This window comes from Mustelus asterias, chromosome 9 (genome assembly GCF_964213995.1).
Source record: "Mustelus asterias chromosome 9, sMusAst1.hap1.1, whole genome shotgun sequence".
NCBI lineage: Eukaryota > Metazoa > Chordata > Chondrichthyes > Carcharhiniformes > Triakidae > Mustelus > Mustelus asterias.
Window position 1 is genome coordinate 107,864,449 of NC_135809.1, and position 24,571 is coordinate 107,889,019.

The 24,571-nt window shown below is 41.8% G+C and overlaps 1 protein-coding gene across 12 annotated transcripts in view; it reads right to left on the reverse strand.

Moving 5' to 3' along the window:
- Positions 1-24,571, reverse strand: part of sox6 (SRY-box transcription factor 6) — a 636,409-nt gene that overhangs the window by 580,558 nt on the left and 31,280 nt on the right. For 8 of the 12 annotated variants that reach the window (XM_078220777.1, XM_078220771.1, XM_078220766.1 and 5 more), the window contains exon 2: positions 1,980-2,050. The exons of the other annotated variants lie outside the window; for them this stretch is intronic. The gene's annotated coding sequence lies outside the window, so the exon portion shown is untranslated. The remainder of the gene's footprint in view (positions 1-1,979; positions 2,051-24,571) is intronic. 12 annotated transcript variants of the gene reach the window in all.

The following is a 24,571-nucleotide window of genomic DNA, read 5'->3' on the forward strand; positions in this document are numbered from 1 at the left end:
GCACAGTGGCCTGTTTGAGAGCACATTTCCACTCCATCTGACGAAGGAGCAGCGCTCCGAAAGCTAATGGTATTTGCTACCAAATAAACCTGTTGGACTTTAACCTGGTGTTGTTAAAACTCTTACTATGTTCACCCCAGTCCAACGCCGGCATCTCCACATCATATTTTGCTTAATCCATATTCCTCCCCCTCCCCTTCTTTCGTGTATCTAGGAATATTTAATACCCGGTCCTGCCCTTTTTTGAGGCAGATGATCAAATGAGATAAAACTGAAATTGCATGGCGAGGGGTCAGTGGACTGGGAGGGTGAAGTGCTGTTAAGTTATTGTCAATTTCTCTAGCGAATTGAAGAGAAGTCAAACAAAATTTTAAATCACAAAGGAATTTCGTTTTCTCTGATAACAAACTGGTTAAGTTGTTCATCAACGCCCCTGTGCACTATTTTAAGACAGTCATCAACCTACTTATTTATAAATGGGTTGAGGATTGTGTTTAAAAAAACCATTCATTTTACACACACGCATGTTAGGCAGTGCACCAGCAGGGAAAATTAAATACGAAAGGGGTTGTATACTTAAGGGGCATTGAATTGGATAGCATGTGCGGAGGCAAAAGCCTAGTGGCATTATCGCTAGCGTATTAATCCAGAAATCAGCTATTGTTCTGGGGACCTGGGTTCGAATCCTGCCATGGCAGATGGTGGAATTTGAATTCAACAAAATATATCTGGAATTAATAATCTACTGATGACCATGAAACTATTATCGATTGTTGGAAAAACCTAGTGCCCTTAATGTAATATTCACGAATGTAATGTTTACTAATGACCTTTAGAGAAGGAAATCTGCTGTCCTTACCTGGCCTGGCCTACATGTGACTCCAGAGCCACAGCAATGTAGTTGACTGCCCTCTAAACATGGGCAACTAGCGATGGGCAATAAATGCTAGCCAGCCAGTGACGCCCACGTCCCACGAATGAATAATAAATAAATAAATAGGTTTGAAATGGCAACTAAACGTGTTTCTGGAGAGAGAGAAAGGATTGAGGGGCATGGTAAGATGACAGATAAAGGGTTGAGCTATATCAGTTAAAAAAAGGGATGGTAGTCTTGGGACCATTGGAATTTTCTGTCTTAAAAACTTTGATTTGTTCTGATAATTGGTTATTGAACACATTAACAGACACATTATTAGAAAAGTTATTTTAACTTTGAGCATAAACTTTGATTGATCTGTTAAAACTTCAAGAAAAGTATGTTTAACCAGTGAGATAGGCAAACAACTGGCTGCAGCTGAAAACTCGAATGAAGTGAGCACCACCACAAGTCGACAATTTGTACTTTACATTACACTCTTCTCAAAAAGCCCCCATCTCAAAGAACTATACAAGATAGAAGGATGTGGGCAAAGATCCTGCAGAGAGCCAGCACAGTTTGATGGGCTGAATGGCCACCTTCTGTGCTGTAGCCACTCTGCAATTCTATGATTCAAAGCAAAAAAGAATGGAAAAATAATTGAGGCTGAAGGTACAGTGAGGAGATAGGCAAGGAGATGGAGAAGGAAGGAAATGTTGAAACAGAGTTTGGAGGGAAGGTGCAAAATGACTGAAAGAAAGTCCATCAGTTGAATGAAGGGAATGGAAACAGGAAGCAGGAATCCAGTGTGAGGACTGAAAATGTTTACAAGTGAAGACAAATGGCTGAGGGACAGGAACCCCAATAGGTGAAATGATGGGTGTTGCAGGACATTGTAGAGTGGAGGATACAGGACTCCTGTATGTAACCAAAGAAAAATACAAAAAGGTAAAAGTGAAATCTGGTCCTAGCACTGAGCTGTTTTAACTCCAGTCTCAACACTGGCAGCAGAATTCTAGATAAGCAGATAGCTAAATAACTCACTCAAATCCCAGCTATTATTTCATGGAAGTATGTTTAAACAAATTCTGCGGGGGCAGTAAAATGGTTTAAAGGTACGTACCTGACTCTTGTTTCTAACACTTTGTGGTGATTCTGTTCAATTTCTGTGTCTCTCGCAGACACTTTCTTCGTCTGTGTATAACAGAGTATTAGTTTTTTTAAAGGACGAATGGAATAAAATCTATTTATCTTTAAAATAAGGTATCATTGTTGAAGACTCCTGAGGTACAAATGGACAATACATTAGAAAAATAAACTTTGCTTTAATAATCTGAGCCAACTTTTTAAAAAGCATATTCTTTCACAGGGTGTGGGCCACATTTATTGCCCATCTCTAATTGCCCTTGAGAAGGTGGTGGTGAGTTGCCTCCTTGAACTGCTGCAGTCCGTATGGTGTAGGTACACCCAGAGTGCTTTTAGGGAGGGAGTTCCAGGATTTTGATCCAGCGACAGTGAATGAATAGAGGTATAATTCTGAGTCAGGATGGTGTGTGGCTTGAAGGGGAACTTGCTGGTGGTGGTGTAACTGCTCCCTTCTACTTCTAGAAGGTAGAGGTTGCTGGTTTAGAAGGAGATGTTGAAGGAGCCTTGGTGAAATACAGGTATTTGTTTCTAAAATTGACCTGAGTGCCTTTGCAGCATGAAGTATCAGAGGAATTATCTAGGATTCCACTTCTTATCAATATTCATTGACATTGAGTGTGCATTGCTAAACATTGAGTGAAGGCAAAACTGGGTTTAACTGCGATGCTTCAAATGGCCAAATAGCCTATCATCAATTTCTATTCAAATATGAATTATTGTTGGACAAGGTACCTTCCTGATGCCGTATTCACACTGGTGAGCTGGAATTTACACCCAGCTGGGGTCCTACAACAACCTGGTGCATATGTCAAGATGAGCTCACCTCTGCCTTGCCAGCTCACCCACAGCCATTTATTTAATGGTTGGTGGGCCATTAAGTGACCTGAGATGAGAATTCCGCCAATGAAATGGCTGGCAGTGGTGGCTACTGCTAGGACTGCAACAGTCCCCAATAGTGATTGGTGCTGTCACTGGAAGTGAAGATAAGTGTTAGAAGCATCTTGGCGGGGCCAAGCTAGTATGCCCTGGCAAGGAAGGTTGAGCGGGAGTCAAGGTGGGCAGGCTAATGGGAGGGAGGGGAAATGCGGAGGTGGGGGAAGACCTTTCAAGGGGGTATCCTGGAAAGGTATAACACCCTCCACTTGGCTGCCATCAGCTCGAGCAATGAAAGCTGCCAGCCCTCACAATTGGCACAGGCCTCCTTCTGCTCACCATGGGAACAATTGTGGCTGTGGGCTCCCTGACGGGCAGAACCCCCGACATCTCCTTCACCACTCATAAAATTGTAGCAGGGGTGGCAGGTAGGTGCCAGTAACCCATTGCATTGCCCTCAATTTTATACCCTCCACCCCCCCATTTGCCAACCCGCCCTCGGGGGAAGCGCCCATGCATTTTCATCAGGGTTCAATATATATAAAGCTGGATTGGGACCTCTGGCTAATAGTAATCTTCCTTGTGAGGAGTATGGAAGCAAATTATGGAGAAGCTATTCCAACAACCAAATTGGAATCAGTTAACTCAATATAGATCAGATATCAGACTTAGAATCTTCCTCACCCAGCCGCTCAATGCCGCACTGAGCAGAATAGTCATCAATTGACCATTCAATTTCTTCTGTACCATGATAATAACGTTACACAATTCATTTAATTTTTACCCTGCCAAATGACTCCAAACTCCATGATTGGCACAAAGTTATTATAATGTAGGAGTACAAAGAAGCAGTCTATTTCGTATAACATATGCAAGTATCTCTCAACATCCATTTTTACTTAAAAGTAATTTTGGAGAGCACATTAGAAATTAGTTTGCAAATTTTCATGAATATGCATTTATCATGAGTATAAATAATATATCCTTAAAAGAACAATATTAAATATTTATGAAATCCTTTGGGGAAATCAGTACTTTCACCAAATATTTCAATCCCATGCATGAAGCCAACTCTCCTTTACTCAGAATGAGGAGGGAGACTGCTACGAGGCAATATCATTAACTGCTATAGCATTCATCGTTAACAAACATCCAGCTAATTAGTCCCAAGATTAATGTTACATTTGTCTCCCCGCAAGTTCAGAAACACATATTGCAGCGGAAGTATGGGTCTATAACCAACTTCAGCACATTGGAACTCTTCTGAAGAGGGTACACCTGCCAGGTGTTGACCTGTAAACAATGAGTAGTCAGGGGTCAGCAAGCTGTTGGACTATATTGGGCTTTGTGCTAAGCACAATTCTATTCTCCTCACTTCATGCCCTCCAGCAAAAATTGCTCAACAATGGTCAGGAACGAAGGCAGCACGGTCGCACAGTGGTTAGCACTGCTGCCTCACAGCGCCAGGGACCCAGATTCAATTCCCGGCTTGGGTCGCTGTCTGTGCGGAGTCTGCACATTCTCCCTCTGTCTGTGTGGGTTTCCTCCAGGTGTTCTGGTTTCCTCCCACAGATTGAAAGATGTGCTGGTTAGGTGCTTTGTTCATGCTAAATTCTCCCTCAGTGTACCCGATCAGGTGCCTGAGTGGGGGGGGAGTGGAGGGTGGGGGGGGGGGGGGTTCGCAGTAACTTCATTGCAATGTTAATATAAGCCTACTTGTGGCTAATAAATAAACTTTTTTAAAAAAGGAATAAGTTTTTTTTATTGTAACATTTTCCGTAGCTAGCATCTTCTGCCCCCTTCTCCCGATTATCTGTTTTTACCTCCTCACTTCACTCTTTTGTTTGTTTCTTTAATTTGTACTGAAGCCAAATGTAACACCCGACTGTCGCCCCGATTGAGATAAGCTGGGGATTGAATCAAGAGTTTTCTGGTCTGTACAACCCGCTACTATACCAAGCATGATTTTCTTATATTAACTAGGCAGTTTGGGGGACATTGAAATGTTTTTACTTCTTTATGAGATTACCTGTGGCAGGGATGCTCTACGTGGTAAAACTCTCAATCCCATTAAAACATCTGCTGATTTCTCGTCCTTATTTTAACCTGATCAGGTTCTGATGTTTTTATGACTTTCTGGCATCGCTTTAAAACATAACCCTCCCATTCTTCATTAGCAACGTTTTGGCTAAAGATCAACATTTTACAATTTGTGACATTTGTGGGCTGAGATTTACTTGTATAATTGCTTCAACCTGGTACAAGATGAGAGGGCTTTCTGAAGTCGCTGTCATTCAATGTTTTTGACGTCCTACATAATTCAATACAGAGAGACGACTCGAAAAGGAGAAAATGAAAGATGAAAAGAAACAAAGGGGAGTGAAGCGAAGAGGCAAAACGAGACGAGTGGGAGAAGGGGACAGCAGAAGGTGACAGATAAGAGGAATAGTGCAAAAAAAAACCCCAAAAGTCTTAAAATAAATTTGGCAATTGCCAGGAGTCTCTAGCTTGAATTAATTCCGCTTTAGCATAAAATCCATCTTACAAGCTGCTGGACTGTTTCATGTCAACTTCCCTCATTAAAAATTGGCCAAACTAATGATCTTTGCATCAGCACCCTCAATTAGAAGTACAGGTGGAGTGCTTGGAATAACAGTTGAAACAAAATAACTGGCAACAAAGCATTGGCAGAGAATAAGCCTTATTCAGAACATTCAGCCACATTTAGTGATCTGTGAGGTGGAGATGGCCAGTAGGATGACTCAGGAAAAGGTTTGTCCTGTGACTGTGCTTATTCACATTGTCTCACTGCTAAGTGTAGATTTTTACAAAGCATTCCATTTTCTTAAATGCTCTAACTACATCGAACTGTTACTTGCAAATTGTATTTTTTTGCCTTACTTTTGTTGCACATGTGCTAATAAGGTGCACTGCCAGGCTTCGGGCAGTCTGAGGTAAATATTTGCGTTCCTTTTTCTACCTATTTGTGAGATGTAATGATCGACTCAGTAGCATTCTAGCTGTATTCATTTAGATCTCCCATTGACAAGGGCACATTTGGGACTTCAATGTATTTATTTAGCCAGTTTCCGAGCATAAAGCAGCTGCTTAAAAAGGCTGTGCTGTGGCACACATATCCATTAATGATTCTCCTAATGAAGTAGCTCCATGTGTTGCAGCAGCAGAGTCTCAGGAGCTCCTTAGCACACAATGATCTGGAGCAATTTTACGCAAATTCAGAGCATTTTCTCTATCAATAGTTGGAAATGCAACCTTAAAAGTGCCACTCCTAATAAGATCAGGCATGTGCTTCTTCAAGAGCCATCAGCTTGAGGTAACCAGTCATTTATGAAGGCTGCACAGAGTGTGCATTCAGGGTTCAGTTCCAATTGGACACAACAGGTGGGATAACAAAAAGCTTTCACTTTCTAACATGGGAAATGCACTCACGCTGTGCATTCATAGAAAACATGTCCTGCAGATATGTCTTTAAACCACCTCAAATGCACAAACTACCCAGTGTAACTCCCATCACATTTTTCTAATCAGATCATAAGAAATAGGAGCAGGAGTCGGCCATTCAGACCCTCGAGCCTGCTCTTTCATTCAGTAAGACCTAATTGTGGCTTTAACTCCACTTTTCTGCCTGCCCCTCATAATCCTTTGTCAATCAAAAATCTTCCAAACTCAGCCTTGAAATATATTCAAAGATCCAGCCTGAACTGTTCTCTGTGGAAGGGAATTCTAAAGACTAACAAGCCTTTTAGAGATCGGCCGGTATTTTACGACCTCGCACGGGCGAGGCTTGTAAAATCCCGCCCGAGGCCAACAGAGAATTCTGTTTTGTGAGCCTCACCTGCTCTGATTCTGGGACGGGCGTGCCAGTAAAATTCCGGCTAAGAAATTCTTCCTCATCTTTGTCTTAAATCTCATTTTCTTTTCCTTTCCTATCATTGCCTTTTACCCCACTTCCTTTTACTTTCTTCTTTTCCTTCTGAAATGTCAAATACGCTGGAATATTGTGGTCACTTTGCAGCCATGTTCCTATAATGGCTTTTACATTATCCTCATTTATTTCTATTTGTGCTTTGAATTCATCCATCTTGATATGAATGTGGTAGACATTCAGATAAAGTGCCTTTAATTCTGTGCCTTTAATTCTGTCCTTTTAGCATTTTTCCCTATTCTGACCTTATTTGCTGGTGCACTCTTGTGTTTGTACACGCTATGCTTTCATGTCACACTTTGGTTTTCATTACCTGCATCTTTACCGTGCACTCTGTCTTGCCCTCTCTTGTTAACTTTCCAAATCTTCCCTCATCTAAATCTCCTCCCCACTATATAGTTTGAAACCCTCTCTATAACTCTAATTATATGATTCACCAGTACTCTTGTTCCAACATAGTTCAAGTGAAGACTGTCCTAATGGTACAGCTCCCATTTAGTCCGTACTGGTGCCCATGAATTCAAACCCATTTCTTCCAAACCAATCTTTGAGCCACGTATTCAACTCTCTGATCTTATACTACCCCTTGCCAATTTGCTCGTGGCTCTGGTAAAAACGAGAGATTATTACCTCTGTGATTCTGCTATTTAATTTAGTCCCTCGTTGCTCATATTCCCTCAGTAGAACCTCTTTCTTAATCCTATCTATGTTGTTGGTTCCTCTCCACTCCTCTGGTGATGTCCGGCACGGTGGCATAGTGGTTAGCACTGCTGCCTCACAGTGCCAGGGACCCAGGTTCAATTCCTGGCTTGAATCACTGTGTAGAGTTTGCATGTTCTCCCTGTGACTGCCTGGGTTTCCTCCAGGTGCTCTGGTTTCCTCCCACAGTCCAAATGATGTGCTGGTTGGGTGCATTGGCCTTGCTAAATTCTCCCCCAATGTACCCGAACAGGCTCCGGCGTGTGGCGACTAGGGGATTTTCACAGTAACTTCATTGCACTGTTAATGTAAGCCTACTTGTGACCCTAATAAATCAACTTAAACTTAACCTTGGCACTGGGCAGGCAACACAGACTTCAGGACTCGGGCGGCACGCTGGCACAGTGGTTAGCACTGCTGCTTCACAGCACCAGGGACCCAGGTTCGATTCCCGGTCTGGGTCACTGTCTATGTGGAGTTTGCACATTCTCCCTGTGTCTGCGTGGGTTTCCTCCGGATGCTCCGGTTTCCTCCCACAGTCTGAAAAACATGGTTAGCTGCATTGGCCATGCTAAATTCTCCCTCAGAGTACCCGAACAGGCGCCACGGTGTGGCGACTAGGTGATTTTCACAGTAATTTCATTGCACTGTTAATGTAAGCCTACTTGTGACTAATAAACGTTAAACTTTTCATGCTCTTGGCTACAGGGAACAGTGACCATTCCCCTACTACTATGTTCCATTTTGCTCCCCTTGACTAGTTTCCTGCACCTGATGTAACATGATGATTCTGTTCATTCTCTACCATACTTCACTTTCTATCCAAAAATAACTCCTGAAAATCCAAAGTAAGAATTTTCACAATTGCAAGACACCAGCTTGTTTATCGTGTGACTAGGGGCGCACGTCACTGATATTTATCCGGAATCAAAACCAATAGCACAGATACTATAGAGCCGCTGTGTATCCATCGATTCCACCTGGTATGGGTTTGAACTTCCTGACAGGTCAGGATTTAGATGGCAAACTATCCAGTCAAATTGTTAACCCATTAATATGTTGTCCTCACCATATTGTGGCACAATACCTGATGCTCTAAAGTGCCGTACCTTGGGCTTGTAGGACTCCTATGATCTTCCCATGCAGTGAACTCCCAGACTTGCCATTGCAGGAAGGACTGGCCTTCTTTATAGGAAGGTAGGAGATAAAAGTGTCCCCTTGTATCAAAATCAAGAGTCAAAACCAGGAGAAGCATTATACCAAATCATGTTGGGCTACTTTTAATGACTTATTTGTTTACTTTCTGTCTTTTCTTAGAACGTTCGTAGGTTTGTAGTGATTCCAGTTTCAGTTTAATGTTTCCCAGCTCTGTGTTATTTTTTGGAAGCCTGTTTCCAGCTTTTTTCTGCTCTCAGGGGTATGACCATATGCGAAACAGTTGTGTTGCATTAAAGCAGACAGCTAGACCTCCACAAGCTACTTGCTTCTTTTGACAAAGCCAAAAACCTTGACCTTCCAAGCTGGGCTAATGAAGCTGGCCATAGTTTATTGATATTGCACTTGGGGCGAATGAGACCAAAGGTTACAGAGAGAAAGTAGGATTAGGCTTTTGAGTTGGATGCTCAGCCATGATCGTGATGAATGGCGGAGCAGGCTCGAAAGGCCTTCTGCTCCTATCTTCTATGTTTTTATGTTTCTAAACTAAGCGAGAGGCCAAATACCATAGTGCAAGAAATCACCAAGATTGATAAGAGTTAGAGGGGTGAGATGAATTAAGAAATAGAGGTAATAGACAATACAGGAAAGATAAATCCAGAACATTACTGCAAGTCAAACTAGGGGAGGCAATGGTGTAGTGGTATTATCCCTGGCCTAATGATGCAGAACCTCCTCGGTCACCCGCTGTTTATTACACGTTTGGCCAGGCCCAGGAACAGGTTCACAAGGAAGTCGTCCTCATCTCCACCCCCCTCTGCACCGGGTGAGTATTGCTACCAACAGTACCGTAAAATTATTAAACTGACTCCACCTGTCATTAATGGAGGGTACCAGCAGAATGGAAGATAAACCTCTTGATGTCTCAGTGTTAGCTTGATCCCACACGTTCCAAATGTGGGAAGTTAATTCTGACTTTATGCGGCACTGGAAGATGGGTAGATAGGGAAGCCTGTCTGTTTTACATCTCGACTGATTTTTATTTCCACTGAGGTTGTTAATCACCTGCTTATTTTCATTGCATGGTATCTGATGATTTTTCTTGTGGCAAGGTCTGAGTAAGGAGACTGGGGATTAGGCTGTAACTTTATCTGTGATGACACATTTTCAATCTGGCTTTTAATGAAATTTATTCTGGGCTAAACCAGAATCTGAATTGGAAAGGGTTTCTTGTATGTCCCGAGCTGGAGTTTATACCATCACAATTCAGCCTCGGCTATTTTGAACGTTCAAAACTAACAAAATACAAAGCTGAATCTCAATGAGACTTGACTTTGAAAAATAATCCTGAGGAGGGGGGAATAAAATCTACCTCAGAGTAGAGGGAAGGCATTTTGGTTTATTCCACAGAATACTGCCAATAAAGAGATGTTCTGTGTAGTTAAAAATTACAACTCCTCTTCATAACATTCACGGAAAGCAGTTTACAAAGCGTTATTTTTGCAGAGGTTATTTGATAGGAAACGTACATATTTTGAAACCTGCAAAGGAAATGTACTACAGTACTTTGCTGTTAGATATTAGACAAAGAGCCAGCTGCTACCTCACAGCTTTGTTTGGCTAACATTTTGAGGGTTTTTCATTCCACATCTGACAATCTGCTAACTTAGTTAACTCATAAGTCAATGTATTGTCACTGTTTAAGATGTATAGCCAAATTTGAATTTGAGTGATTCTTTCCATGTAAATATGCAAGTTTCAAGGTTGCTCTCAGTAACAACAGTGCTAGGAGCACTGGGCTTCCAACCAGAGACATGTTCCTTCCCTTAAATGGCCTTACTGATGTCTTCTGTGCAAATGTTAACTGCTTGAAAACAAGGTGTAAAATCCAAGTTTCCTTCTTCTCCTTTCTAATGCCAGCAACAATATTTAATGATGTTGTGATGATAATGGCCATGCACACTCTGAGCACCTATTCTGGCGTACCATGTTGCCTGCACTGCAGTTGCAAAATGGCTCTTGGCACTAAGCAAAGTAATAGTGGTATGTTCCAATTTCACTGTTTTACAATGTTACCAAATAATAATGGAAACGACTTGCCAGCGTTCAATTTTCAAACATTTTATAAACTTTTTTTTGATCCCTTGTTGTGCTCAACCAGTAGTAGCAATTGCACATGGCGCAGTGGTTAGCACTGCTGCCTCACGGCGCCAGGGACCCGGATTTGATTCCCAGCTTGGGTCACTGTCTGTGCGGAGTCTGCACATTCTCCCCATGTCTGCCTGGGTTTCCTCCGGGTGCTCTCGTTTCCTCCAACAGTCAGAAAGACGTGCTGGTTAGGTGCATTGGCCATACTAAATTCCTCCTCAGTGTTTCCGAACAGACGCCGGAGTGTGGCGACTAGGGGATTTTCACAGTAACTTCATTGCAGTGTTAATGTAAGCCTGCTTGTGACACTAATAAATAAGTTTTCAACCTTTTGCATGCAAAAACACTCCAGTTTAGGGCATTGCTCTACTCACATAAACACCATGTATCATGTCCGCAATAATCACTTTTCCTTGAAGACTTCCCCCACCCAGCAGTAGGAGGAACAACATAGTTGGCCCTTCCACTAGGGAACTGGTGTTTATTCCAAGCTTTGTCTCTTAATGCTATGGCATCATTCATCTTTTGCCAAGCATTAATTGGCTGTACAGTGCAGCATTTTGCATCACCGGTTATAGCCATGAGCATTTTTCAAAGAAAAATGAACAATATTTACATCGCATCTTATTACATCTCTCATAAGTATCTCAATGTATTCCTCATGCAATTAATTAATCACTTTGCAATCTATTGGCTGTTGTCAAGGAGGCATATGTGACAGCCATTGTGAATGTACTAACATTCTATTTATAACAATGAATGATTAACCGCATGGTTAATTATTTTTGGAAGCATTGATCAATGAAAGAATGTTGTTCAGGGCACTGGGACATCTTTGAAAACTTTGAATAGTACCATAGAATCTTGGATCACTGGAAAGAATTGGCCAAAAATACCACCCAAAGGATGGCATTTTCAATAATACAGCACTCCCTCAGTACAGCATTAGAATGTCTGCTGAAAGCCTGGAGATATTGGTCAGAATTCTCCAACCCCACCTGCAGCTGGGGTTCTCCGCTCCCACTGCTGTGAATAGAGATTTGGCTGAGTGTCAAATTCTCCATTCTCGCTGGCAGCAGTGGCAGGGTGAGCAAAACCGGAGAATTCCAGCCATTGTTTATAAGGCACAATATTCATAATCTTCATTTTGCCACAGAGCAAGGCTGTAATTTGAAAAAAGTGGGCAGAAATTGGGTTAATTGAGAATTTACTTGCACTCTTGAAACATATCAGGCAAAAATTAAATTATATGATCATAGATCTCGAGTTGAGTGCGGCTATAAAAAAATAGCATGGAAGAGGTTACTTAAATTGCCCACCTATTTTGAAAGAATTATAAAAACTATCCATCACTAATCAGAAGGGTGAGCACTTTGTTTCACTGCTCTATAAATTTTTCATTGGGGAAAGATTTGACACTTGTGTAAAGACACTTTGTCAGGTATAGGCTAAAGACCTTGCTATTGATTTGTGTTCTAAGATATGGAAAGGCATATGTAAGTCAATTACTCCAGCATCAGTAAATGTGAGGTTAAGATTGATCCAAGTTAAAGTCTTTAACAGAGTTTACTTAACCCCAATTATACTCAACTATGGAATCCAAAGAAATGTGGTGCTGCTGCAATAAGGGCAAGGGGAATCCATTCTGTGAATGCATCAGAATAATGATATTCTGCAGAAACGTATTGAAACCCTCAAGCTCTCTCCAAAATGATCACTAGTAATTCTCTGCCATGGAAATATTTAGTGATACAAGTGGCCAACTCCTTCTCCTAACTCACATGTTCCTATGTTCGTATGTAAGTCTATGCAGTGGAACTCTTCCTGACCACCTGCACCCCCGCAATGTAACCTTGAGCTCAAAGAAAATGATGTCGTGGATGTATGAAATATTTTAGAAATGTATTATAAAAGCTGGATCTGTTAACTTTTATGGGATACCGCCGCGTATGGAAGAGTGCGGAATAAGTAAACCAGTTTGCTAACTTCACGTTTTGAGGCTATATATGGTTTGCCTGGAGCAGCCATCTCTTGGGGTCCCAATCATTTCCTGGTTCAAACACATCCTCTCCCCCTCCTCTCTTTTGTATCAGTGCCCAGTTACTTCAAAGATGCCCTTGTAAAGACGTCTGAATTGCACCCGTTGATCTAATAGTTTTGTCTGGCATTGACGAGGAAATATAAACATAAACTTCACAACAAGCACAACTGAGTGCATTGCTATGCTCTGTATATTTGTTTTCTATGGAAGGAATTTACTGCTTGAAGCAAACAAATGAGTGTAACTACCACGAGCAATGGTGCTGTGAATGATAAGACTATTACTAATGAAGGGAAAGTCAAAATAAGATACTGCAGGGTAGAATTTGTGCTTATCAAGATTAGGGTCTCAGTGCTACTATTGCAATACATTTCTATTTTTGGTACTCAATACTGCCATTGAGCACTCGCATGTTAGACACAAAGTTCACTTTATCCAAGTTATATACCTTAACCCCAGCAACATACCTTCACCATAACCTCAGGAAAGTGATCCTGATTGCATGAGTGTGATTTCCAAAAACAGCCTGAACCTAAGTGCGGATAATTCTGTACGGTCGGTGCATGTCCATTGGAAACTTGGTTAAGACTGTCCATATCTTTCAAAAAGAATATTTACCGTCAGTGCAGAAAATAAACTTTCATTGTAATGGTCTAATACATATTGGATTGGCCCCGGGGTGTGGTCAGCCATATGTGTCTTGCGAGGTTTGTTCGATGACTTAAAAATGTATGGGACATCTTGACGTTGAACATTATGAGATGCAAGATTTGAAGTTCTGAAGTAAATGAAGGAATGTCATGGCGTCTAAGTTTTCTAATGGTCGATCATACCTGAGTGCCTCCTAATAGTGGTCATCCATGGAACAGCCATTGTTGACTCACTTTAAGTTTTTGTAAGCTTAATGTTATAATGTTGGTTAGAACCGTGATATGACCCTTCTGCGAACTATGTGCTTATTCTCAACACATTTGTTTTGAGCCTGCATTCTGAGGGTTGTGCTGATAACAACATTAATACTGAGCTCAGGAGTAGGCTGATAATGGAAACAGAAGATGAAGGTGGAGCCAACGCTTCAAGATGTACTCTATTCTAGCACATCAGCCTGATCCCTTTGTGTTTCTAATTTCTATTCCACTATCTCAGTGTCTCAGTCTGTTTTCTGCCTGTTTGAGTCTTACTCTCTGTCTGCCTCATTATCTATTTTCCAGTATCTTTTTCTGTCTTGCACTCTTTACCCTGCTGCCTGTATTACTCTCTGTTTCTGTCTGTTTTTATAGCTTTGTCTTACTTTCAATGTCTCCTTCCATCTTTCTGTGTCTTATGTTATCTACCTCACTATTTGCCCTATTCACTGTAACATTTATATACTCAGCATGTTTTATTCTGTTTCATTCTGTCCGTATCTTACTGCCCCTCTCACTGTTTGTATCTCTTTCTGTCTCTTAATTTCTGATTTTTTTCCCTCTATCTTTCTCTTTCAAAGGCATCTCTTCTTTCTCATCTAGGATTTGCACATTAGTTGTTATTTTCACATTTTTTGGGTAAATCTTGGGTAATTATTACCTACCAGCTGGAGACATTACCTTGTGGAGCTCTAGAGATGCTACTTTAATGTCTTAATAATAAAACACATGGCAGAGGTTGCGTTGCTGTGTACTCTGGCATGAAAAAGTAAATTAAACTTTAATAACTTGTGTTCTGTAGTCACATAGAAATGTCTTATTATTTTATGGCTTCACAAATGGACTATGCGTGGTCACACCAAATTTGGAAGTTCGCTAACAGGTCACTAAGATTAACTAATGATTTTAAGGCTCCCCTAGTAAAATATTAATTTTATATAAAAAGCTGATGCCTTGAATGCAGGTTTAACAGAGCCTTTCTTTTGGGGATTTCAACAAACAAAAAAAGCACACACCAGCTACTGTACACCAGTCTAATATAATTAATGTTCCAACGCACAATTGCAGTTACCAATTATTCCAACAGTTACAAGCTCCAAAAAAAGAGAGTTATTCCAGACAAATTCCATTTTTGGCCTGACTAATGACTGTCTAAGTGATATACACTCTACAGACCTTGAATTGTGCATTCTGAATTTATATTTGTGATTTCCTGTGCATGACGCTTTCCAAAAGCACAATAAAGCATTTTATTGTAATGCGGCTGATTTCACTGAGAAAGTATTTGTGGCAAAGCCGATGCCACAGAAGTTTAGAGGGGGGATAAATGAGTCCATAAAAGCAACTTTCACCCCACTCATCCCAGCAACTACTAAATACAATGCAGCTCTGGGATTCAACACGTTCCCAATGACAAGGAATTAAACAAACTTCACTCTTGTTTCTTTTTTTTAATTCCCCAGCCGGTGCCAGCTGTTTTTGAAAAAAAAACTTGAAAGACAAGTTTTCAAATTTTCACTACAACTATGCCATTGGGAGATATTTCTCCCAAGTTCGGGTAGTGGTTTGGGATGAGGAGGGTTAGATAGCAGTCAGGACAATACAGGAGACGTTTCGCTTACCTGTAATAGGGAAAAAAAATAACAGCACTTTGTCAGTAGGGTGGAATAAAAAGACGTATTTGACATAGTTGACTTTTACTAATTTTTCAAATTGCTTTTATAGGCCAACATAGGGATCCAATCAAATCTCATTAACACATATTACAGCAGTGCTTGACCCTAACCCTGCAGAATGAACCAGAGCTCTGTATGATTAGCACAACAAGTACTTTAATATATTTCTACTCATTAACTGGACAGCAGGCACAGTCTTTGGAAGGTGGGAGTGGGGGGCATGGAGTCCTGTGTGTTACTTCCTCCAACATTATTGTATTATGTTAGTGCCTGAATTTGTGCTGCATTGTAATACAATATTTGTGAGTTGTCTTCCTACATTTCCCATGCCAATTCCCGTTGAGACTATGAAGCACTCCCGCAGAACAGCCCTATTTTTATGGTCATATTGATTTGGTCAAAGCTGTTATTCATTAGGCAGGTACATGGGTTAGCAGGTTCAATGGCTGCGGAATTTATTTTTATGAATTCTCCTTTTTCTTCAAAGGCTGCTTCCCATTTTGTGGGTCAGAAAGGCACAAGTGATGGATTTCTCAAAGACCACCAACTGTCATTCTGTCAGAGCAAGCTGGATGATGTCAATCCCTTGTTCCATCCCCAACCCCCCACCCCCACCACATGAAAAGACTCCAATGTTCACCAGAATAATCTCCACTGAGCAGTTCTTAATGCCTTCCCTTGGTATTCAATGGCACCCCATCACCAAATCCCCCACCACCAATATCCTGGCTCACCTCTGACCAGGAACTAGATTAGCCAAATGAATACTGTAGACACCAGGACAGGTCAGAAGCTGGGAATTTGGTGGCAAGTGACTCCTGACTTCAGAGCCTGTCCACCGTCTACGTGCACAAGTCAGGATTTTGATGGGATAATCTCCATTTTTGTGGATGAGTGGATCTCCAACAGCACTCAAGAAGCTCAACACCATCCAGGACAAAGCAGCCCACTTCATTAGCATCCCAACCAACACTTTAAACGTTCACTCCCTCCATCACCAGTGCATTATGACAACAGTGTGGATCATCTACAAAATATGCTGCAGCAACTTGCCAAGGCTTCTTCAACAGCACTTCCCAAATCTGCAATCTCTACTACCTAGATGAACAATGCAGCGGGTACACAGGAAGATGACCACTTCCAAGTTCCCCTCTCTCTCTCAACCTTCTCCGCCCCCGATAGTGCATAAGTCAGACTTTTGTCTGTTTCCGTAGATAATTATTCCTGGAACAGGTCGCTGGTCTGTCCCCAGGGGCTTATAGTTTGAGGGGCATTACACCACATCAAGCATAGCACACACACACACTCTAAGGGATAATGTAGGATGACCAATCCACCTAACCTGTATGTCGTTGGACTGTGGGAAGAAACCAGAGCACCCGGCGAAAATCCACGCAGACACAGGAAGATTGCGCAAACTCCCCACAGACAGACACCCAGGCCAGAATTGAACCCAGGTCTCTGGCGCTGTGAGACAGCAGTGCCACCCAAGTTCCCCTAGAAGTCGTACATAATCACAACTTGGAATTTTATTACTGCTCTTTCACAGTTAGTGCCTCAGATTCCTGGAACTCCTTCCCTCGCTGTGGGGTGCACCTTCACCACAGGGATTGTAATGGCCTAGAAGGCAGCTTATTATCAACTTCTCAAAGGGACGGACAATAGATGCTGGTCTTGCCAATGGTGTTCACATCCCATGACAGAATAGAAAGATAAATCATGATGATAGGAAACGTTGTTGCTGAAGCTTATGCCTATCCAATAGAAATCAACTTCCTTTTGATTGAAGACCAAACCAAGGTAATTGGATTGAAGAGGACAACTCAACACATTTCCTTTTTTAATGTTCTTCACTCCTCTTTTAGATGGTGACTGTTAGTAGAATGTTTAACTAGATATGGCATCAAAGCCAAACACAATCCTATTCTCACCCAACACAGGTAGTGATTTGAAACACAGGTTGATTTTCTCCAACCTAGCATGAACTACTGAGACCAATTATAGTCACTCTTCCATCCCTGAGATCAGCTAACTCAGCAGAGACCAGACATTGATTCTGGTGCCTTCCTGTTTTGCATGGTCTGGTGTTGTAGTTTCCAATGCCCTCGCGGAGCCATTGGGCAGTATTCTAATAATCCAAATATAAAAGTAGACTCTCTGCTTAAACTGTAATCTCCAAATTGGTCATGAGGCATTCCTGGATGATAGGGCATGTCTGACCAGTCCTAAAAACAATCGGTTCTTATCATCTGATGAGGAAAGAAAACAAAATGCTGGCCCCAAACTTGCTTTTTTTTAATACCACATTTGGTAGCTTTCTAGAGATAGATTAAGAGATAGGCACTGCATCTTTACTGATGTGAAACAATGTCACATGTCCCACAGACACGCAGAAGCAAAATTATACATATCACAAATAAAAGCCTTGCCTGAGTCTCCAATTTGCCAGTCATTCACTGTAGCTGTGTAATCAAAGCAATTGTTCATATGACTGACTCCCACCCTCTAATCGGCATTTTTATTCCTGAGATATAGACATTATAAATAATATTAATGAAAAAAAAAGTGCGTAATGATCCTGAATAGACATTGTGATGAAATGTTATATTTAATTTAGTGTCATAATCAACTTTTACATTCCTCTTGGGGGGCCAGTTCCTCTAGTCTGGGTCACCAACAAGAACCTATCCCATCAAAAAGAAACCTGCTGGAATGTGTCACACAGCAGCAAGGGAAAGCAACATTTGACTTGGTTTTGCTGGATGCTAGTGGATTTAATTATGCTTGTAAGTGCACCGTTGTGGTATGGATTGCAATTTGATAAAATCAGGACATTATATGTGGTGTTATTAAATATAGATATATTAATTATCTTTGTATTAATGTCATAAGGCAGCATCAATGCTCTGTCGATTACATGCTGGACAAAACATCACAGGTAGCTTGTCGCAGACTTCCTTTGTGATCGATTCACAGGGAGACCAGCAGAACAGCTTCTTAGGTGGTCCTCCGAAGTTCCAGTTAATAATGCCAAAGGCCTAATAGTCTGCAGCAGCCTGCAAAATGCAGCAAAAAAGCAAAACTGAGCTGGCCTAAGAGGGTCTAACAACTATAAGCCAAGTGAACTTCAGTTCTCGGAAATGGTCCTGTGAAACAGATTCCCTGTGAGAAGCCTCCTCAGTCATATTGTGGTGTGGATTCTACAGCTACATGAAAGGTTGTAGACATGTCCAGTTGGTTTAAGGTCACCGCATTGCAGTGCCTCCCCCAATGGTCTGTATGGACATGTGATCATAAAAAAACAGGCCTAAAAAGGGTAAGCGTGAGGCATGCTTTGTTGGTTAGTGCACCAGAGCAAAGAAACATGCCCGCTTGCACCTCCAATAGCAACTTCACTGCACACTTACATTGTTGTTCAGAGATATTGGGGTCGTTGGACACATTGGCAGAAATGTCCTTTATTTTGAGTTTTGCAGCACCTGTAGACTTGTTACCAGCAAGGAATCCGTTTAAGTAAGTGCAGCCTTAAGTTACTCCATTCTCGGGATCATCACCAACTGCAACTAGAATCATAGAATCATAGAAGCCCTACAGTACAGAAAGAGGCCATTCGGCCCATCGAGTCTGCACCGACCACAATCCCACCCAGGCCCCACCCCCATATCCCTACACATTTTACCCACTAATCCCTCTAATCTACGCATCCCAGGACACTAAGGGGCAATTTTAGCATGGCCAATCAACCTAACCCGCACATCTTTGGACTGTGGGAGGAAACCGGAGCACCCGGAGGAAACCCACGCAGACACGAGGAGAATGTGCAAACTCCACACAGACAGTGACCCAAGCCGGGAATCGAACCCAGGTCCCTGGAGCTGTGAAGCAACAGTGCTAACCACTGTGCTACCGTGCCGCCCCAACTAAAAAGCACCACAATCCTCAATAATTCAGTGAACGCGCTGATTCCTTAGGATTTCGCTCAAATGGATATAATTAAATGGAAATCATCCTCTCTCTCTCTGAAGAAAAAATCCAGATCAGAACTCCATCGCACTCACAACCTTAGGTTAATCATGTACATTTCATTTCATGCCTGGAAAGTTCTAGCCGAAATCAGGGACTAACCCAGGACTGCCCCGCAAGTTGATCTTTGATGTCACAGCATAATGGCTCCTGAAAGAACAGCACTAATACTTAATGTAACATGAAACCAGGGCCCAGCAGAGGGGCTGTCTGATGTCAGGAACAAACTGCTTCTCTGCTGCTCTCTGGAGCTGACAAGTGCAAGGGCTGGCAGGGCAGCAGTGCTGTCACTACTCCAGCAGCCAGCACTGTGATGAGTGCAAATGGTGTTTTTTTTTCCCCCATCAATGTCATAAAAGTGCAGAAATGTTCAGCCTCACTGACTGATAGCCCTGGTCACTACGTAGTTGGGACAGTCAGCTCCTCTTAATCAAATGTTATCCATCCAAGGAAATAAAATCCATATATCTCAAAGCAACCCTACCATGAGGACACGTGGATAATTTGCAGGGCTATGACAGAGCAAGGGCTGGAGTTTAATAGGACATCTCTATCAAAGTGCCAGCACTTGTATGATTCTTTATGTGGTATTGTCAGAAAATTCATATTAAGTGTAGGATGAATGATAATGACTATTGTTTCCACTGTATTTGGGTTGGTGATAGGTTGACCCAGATGCTGCTGTGCTCTCTCCTCTGTCAGCTGCCCACACTTGCCTGTCCATTATCGTGCTTCCAAACAAGCCTTATTATAGGCTGCTCCTACAACCTTAGTTTAGGACTGGACCTCCACTCTGCAGTGTACTACAATACTTGTCTCATTTTTTAGAGCTATTCAAGATCAGGCGTCCCTCCTGATTAACTCTCCTCAACTCAGACTCAAGGACATGTAACTAGGTCCACTGAGTCTAAACAGCCTCCACCCACAGGAAGGGAACCAGCCTAGATTATCCTGATAACCTTATTTTTAATTAGGTGCTTAGATAGATTATGGTTTTTGCAGGATATTAAAAGGGTCCTTCTGAAACCCCTCCATAAATATTTCCCCACCATAAGGGACGGGACTCGGGTTCAAGAGTCGTTGATACAGAAGATTAAATGTGACAATTTAAATTTTAAGTACATACAAATTTCTTATAATAAGAAAACATGCAACTTGGTGGTGACGTGAAAAGCATAAATCGCAACACTAGAGAAATACCAAAAAGAAATGAAACAATAATTAATTCTAATTTCAGAGGGAGAAATCAATCTTTAGCCTTTATTTGTTACGGATATAAGATTTTTAATAAGAAGTAGGGATATCCATCAAATATTAAAGTAAGATAACCTTAATCCCTAAGGGTGTGACACTCATTAGGTTCAGAATGGATCTGAAGCCAATCTAAAAAGTCTAACAAATTTGAAATTATTTGAGTTTAGGTTGAGATATTTATAATGAATTTTAGGGTTGTTTAATTAATGGTTGCACAGAAAATGTTCATTTGATCAATAATAGACCATCCCTAATTAACGTCACATATTTGGTTAAAGGACCACCTATTTTAGTGAGAGGGCTCGTTCAATTCCTAAGAAATTTTATTTTGAATTTATTCTTGAAAACTAGACCTTAGGTAACAGTCATGTTAGTCAATTTACTTAGTCAAGGTGCAGGTTCCAGCAAGGTATTAGGACCTTAGGCCGAGTATTATTTTATAAGGTTGTTGTTTTTATTTTCAGGGGTAGCATTATATGCTAATATGCTGGTGTAATGGCAAGTACCATGGAATACCATTTTCTGTGGGCTGGATTCTCTGGCCTCCCCATGCGGTGATTCCCGTGGTGGGAGGTGGCCTGCCGTTGGCCAGCGATGGGATCTTCTGGTCTCATCATTGTTCAGGGGATTTCCTATTGCCTCCACTCCACATTGCCAGGAAACCCACAGGAGGGGTGCAGTTGGCCATACCAAACTGTACAGAAGGGATGTACTTCTGAGGCTTTATAAAGCACTGGTTAGGCCCCATTTGGAGTACTGTGAGCAATTTTGGGCCCCACAGCTCAGGAAGGACATACTGGCACTGGAGCGGGTCCAGCGGAGATTCACACGGATGATCCCGGGAATGGTAGGCCTGACATACGATGAACGTCTGAGGATCGTGGCATTGTATTCATTGGAGTTTAGGAGGTTGAGGGGAGATCTAATAGAAACTTACAAGATAATGAACGGCTTAGATAGGATGGACGTAGGGAAGTTGTTTCCATTAGCAGGGGAGACTAGGACGCGGGGGCAGAGCCTTAGAATAAAAGGGAGTCACTTTAGAACAGAGATGAGGAGAAATTTCTTCAGCCAGAGAGTGGTAGGTCTGTGGAATTCATTGCCACAGAGGGCTGTGGAGGCCGAGACGTTGAGCGTCTTCAAGACAGAAATTGATAAATTCTTGATTTCTCGAGGAATTAAGGGCTATGGGGAGAGAGCGGGTAAATGGAGTTGAAATCAACCATGATTGAATGGTGGAGTGGGCTCGATGGGCCGAATGGCCTTACTTCCGCTCCTATGTCTTATGGTCTTATGGACCAGAAGATCCCGCTGGCATGAACAGTCAGAAAGTTCCAGCCTAGGTATGTGTACTTCTTATCAGTGAATTCACATTGTTGCAAAGGGAGTTAACTATGTTGTTTTGCAAGCTAGTTTTGACCCCTGTTAAAATATGTTTTATTGTGAATTTACTCAAAATCATTTTTAGCCCGTGTTAATTCCACATTATTTGACACTTATTCCTTCACAAAGTAAGTTTCTTCCCCATGGGAACCCATTCTCAACCATATAACACACGTTATGCTTGTTACAACCTCTTCATTATACATTGAGTTAGTACACATGGGCCACTCCTTCTCAACCCTCCTAGCTGACACCCATCATCTGCAGCATGTTCCGAAAGTATCCAACCTTGACTCACATGCCTACATCTGGGCCCAGCTCCCAGCGCTGCACAGATATGTCAACCAGACACTAGCCTCATCCCTTTTCTTTTAACCACATCACTTTTTTTCACACATAACACATAAGTGCAAACATTGCACTGCATGATAAACAGCTGATGAATTTGGTTAATGGAAAGACTTAGATTAATGAAGGTCTTAAACCATTTAAGATAACCAGGTTAATGGCTCCGTCAAAGTAGCAGACAAAGTAATTTCATACAAACGCACATCCTAATATCACACTGTGTCATTTGCAGGCCATAGAGAATAACAGATGGCTGGGAGTGTGTTACAGCTGTCAACACAATCATGGTGCGAGGTGGCAAAAGTGCAATTGGGAAACTGCTGCTGTTTATCCCATTATCTGACCCTCTTGAGTGTACCTCGAACTCTCTGAGTTATGCCTTTACCAATTTTGAAAAATTTAATATGTAAGCGTCGATTTACAACTTTTACATTTTTACTGTTTGGGCTTCATTACATTTTCTGTTCATCCACCTAACAATTCCTATGCTTAATTTTCCCACACTGTTTTATGACTTAGAAAGAGATTTTGTTTTTTATAAAACAGTATTGTAATGCTAGTGTTTCTTGTTGAACGTAAAAACTGTGTTTTTACATGACACTGAGGACTATTAAAAAATTGCCTTGCATTTTTAGCATATTTTAACCGTCTCGTAAAATAGAGATAGAACAATGTATGAACCATTACATTGTGCAAGAATTCACAGCACTATATTAGCTGTCAGTTTTACTGTAAACTTTCAGGTCTAATATCACAGTTAGTCATAATACATGACTCTCAAGTCAACTACCCCAGAACCCTATTGACAAGGGTCCAACTTTTATACATATAAAACTACCTGGGAGTGAATTAAGTGGGGAGAGGGCTGCCAGCAATTAATGGTCTATGTTTTGTGTTTCTGTTGTTATTATATCATCAGAAACCCTCAACTGTGGGACAGTTCTATCATTCAATTCTACTATCTGTTCATTCTGTCATTGACTGTGCATACCTCCTCCTGTCTCCATTATTCTCTCACTTATTATTTGTTAGCTCTCAACATCATTTTTTTCTCCATTGCTAATTCCAGGTATGTTTTATACTCTGTTACTCATTCTATCAGACACTCCTCAGGTATTCTCTTGTTCACTGTGACGCCCATTCACGGGTTGTTTGTTGTGCTCTCTGCCGCATTCCAAATCCACAATGTTCAAACATAGCTTGTGAGATTTAAAAAATTGGTCTTTGACTTATCAGAATCCATTCAACCCAAATGAATAAAACAAGTGGATATTTTTTATTAACTGAAAACATTTAGTCAATACCTAATGGTCCAGACAATTTTATTTCCACATTTAAGCGCAAACTACAATACAGATCAAGGGGACTTTGTTTATTCAATGCAAACCAGCACAACGTCCAACCCTAAACACCCTTCACTTTAGGGGATGAAATCTTCCAGACCCGTCCGCGGCCGACACTTTCCGGTGCTGCCGAAAGTCAATGGACTTTTGGCTGGCTCTCCAAGTTTTCCATTTCGCCCGTCCATGACAGGTCCCACCGGCGAAAATCCCAACCTAGATGTCACTGCATGAGCTTTTGAATAAAGCAGCTTTATAACTGCAGCCACTGCACATTCCTCTGTAATTTACTCCCCAGGAGTAAAGGATCATTTCACTGTCTGCGAGGGTGATCGTTCGCTACAATAAGCTTTAAAGCGCTGATCCACTTTGGTAAATTATGGTCGGGGTTATCTGATCCCACCCACGACAGGTAACCCACGGATGGGAAGGGAAATTTGGCAGCTGAGCAAAATGCCCGTTGACTAGCAGCAGGAATTTCTCACCCTATGGGGGGATTTTCAAGCGGCGCTCGCTGTGAGGGAAAATGGCTACGCCAGCGGAAAATCCCGTGAGACCGCAAGAATGAGAATTCCACTGGGGAGATCTCATTCCTAGATTTTCCCCCGCCCCTCGCTGGTTCCATTCTGAATGGTAACCTCCTTTAAATATATTTAAATACATTTAAATGTATTTAAAGGGCTCCCCTGTCATATGATCCCTCTCCCCCACCCCCGCCAGGGTAGGGAACTCCCCCCTCGCTGACGTGATGGCACGTCGCCGAGGTTTACAACATCTG